This window comes from Otolemur garnettii, unplaced genomic scaffold (genome assembly GCF_000181295.1).
Source record: "Otolemur garnettii isolate 467f Iridium unplaced genomic scaffold, OtoGar3 scaffold00007, whole genome shotgun sequence".
In the NCBI taxonomy this organism is placed as follows: domain Eukaryota; kingdom Metazoa; phylum Chordata; class Mammalia; order Primates; family Galagidae; genus Otolemur; species Otolemur garnettii.
The window spans coordinates 27,560,957-27,563,466 of NW_003852402.1; positions in this window are offsets into that span (position 1 = coordinate 27,560,957).

Genomic DNA, 2,510 nt, shown 5'->3' on the forward strand with positions numbered 1-2,510 from the left:
ACTCCTGGGCTCAAGCGAGTCTCCTGCCTCAGCCTCCCAAGTAGCTGGGACCACAGGCGCCCGCCACAACACCCGGCTATTTTTTGGTTACAGCCGTCATTGTTGTTTTGGTGGGTCCGGGCTGGGGATTCGAACCCGCCACCTTAGGTGTACGTGGCTGGCGCCTTAGCCGATTGAGCTATAGGCACCGAGCCATGACCTCTTCTCTTTATCCTTCCTGATGTTTAGTAACCACAAAGCTACTTCCTATCTTCATGAGAGCCATATTCTTTGCTCCCATGTATGAGTGAGAAGATGCAGTATTTATCTCCCTGTGCTGAAAGTTGACAGGATCTTACTCTTCTATGGTTGATGCTATATCATTTTGTAAATGTATCTTGTTTTCTTTATCCATTGATCCACTGATAGGCTCTTAGGCTGATTCCTTATTTGGGCATTGTGAATAGCACGCGCTGTAGTAAACATAGGAGTGCCCATAGATGTCTCTTTGGGTTTTGTTGTTTTGTTTGTTTGCTTGTTTGTTTTGAGACCATCTGACTTGTGGAGGCTAGAGTGCTATGGCTTTAGCCTGCTCACAGCAACCTCAAACTCCTGGGTTCCATCACTCCTGCCTCAACCTCCTGAGAGTAGCTGGGACTACAGGAACCTGCCACACTGCCCAGCTGATTTTTTCTATTTTAGTAGACAGGGAATCTCACTCTTGATCAGTTTTGTCTCAAATTCCTGACCTCAAGCATTCCTTCCCTTTCTGCCTCCCAGAGTGCTAAGATTATAGAAGTGAACCCCCATGCCCACCCTCTATCAAGGTCTTAGGGTCACACTGAGGCTGCTGATTTGGGGAACACATCTGGATACACACCGAGAAGTTCCAATCTCTTGCCCTATGTTGGAAGGGAAGGGAAAAATCCATGAGTTCCATATCCAGAAAGTTATAAATACAATAGGCCAGGATCATATCCTGTAAGAACTTGGTCTGCTTCCTTAAAGTTTACAGCGTTCCCAGCTTAGTTTTTATCATCTGTCTCTTTCCCCAGTTTACTGTTAAGCCTTAAAATTGAACAGGTCTCTGGACAGCTGCAAGGTTGTAGATAAACATCCAGTAAGCTTGACCACCTGACCACTGAGTGTGTGTGTGTGTGTGTCCTGGGAGAGGGAACAGATAGAAGGTGGTAGCTTTAAAAAGAGGTCTCTAGGGGAAAGGAAAAGTTTAGGGAGGAGGTGGGTTTTGAGAAATAGCCCTGGGGCTATCCAACAAAAATGTAGATGAGACCTCCCAGAGTACAAAGGATCAGATTCCACCCTGTGGAAGGCTAAATACGGGCCCTCCTAGCCGCCCTCCCACCTCCTCCACCAACCTCCCAGTGGTCAGATCACTGGGTTCCTCTCAGCTGCTGGGCAGAGAGAGACTATAGAGCTGATTGGCAATTGACTGGCTCCCTGGTTCCTCTCAATTTAGCCTGAAGGGGAAGTGAGGAGTTTAAATGGTCTTAAGTAGAAGGCATTTTTGCTGCTTTCTCTTATCTGCCCCTAGGGATCATTTTCATTCCAGAAAAATTATTTTATTTGGCAGATTAACATTTTAATATGTCTTTTGATTCATTTTCTAATGAGCCTTTAGTAAACATGGCTGTGTTTCCCAGGCTATGTCAGCCATGTGGTGTCTCCTGAGCTGCCTGGAGTTTTGATTTTTGTCCTTCTACTGTCTCTATTCATTTCCACGGGGTCTTCTAACCCGATCAGGTTTTATTTTAGAATAGGTCCTATCAGAAGTGCTCCCGCAACCTCTGCTGGGAATTCAGAGCTCAAATTTTGCACTCAGCGGCTAGATGGTTCAAATCTGGTTGTAAGACCTTCGGTAACTTACTGTATTTAAGACTGTCTTCACATGTTAAGTGCTATCAATTATAATCAGTGGGTTTTCTCAGAGAATTAAGTAACAGAGCACTTAAAACTCGTAACACAGTGCCTGAAAGATTGTTAATAATATTAACCAGCATCATTCTTGTCATTGTTAGACAATGCTTCACTGCTTTTTTCTCCTATTCTTCAATCTGAATTGCTTTAATCAGAAGAAACTAAGTTTTGTTCAATACCTGCTTGTGTTTACCCTCTGACTGCGAGATCTTTTATGTTTTCCGAGCCCCAGTAGATCTAAATCCAGTACAAATGCTTTAGCTTGTGCCCTCGGATTCACACCTAAGCAAAGCAAGGCAGAATGCTAGGGGCATTAAAGTGGTCACCTTTCTGTGGGTAAAGAAAAAATAAGTAAATAAAAGGCAGAGGTCTTTAGTTGAAGAGATAAGCCCATAAGTAAAACTTAATTATCTGAAGATAGGCTTATAGGGCAAGGTATGTTTGCTATACAAAGCAAACAGCCCCCATTGTCCCAACAAAGCAAAAGCTATGGCTAGGATTTTTTTTTATACCCCCTGGGTCAGGCCTACTTTCTGGTTCAGAGGCCCCTGGTTCAGAGGACAGTCTTAACTGTCCACAAAGACCTCTCATGAGCC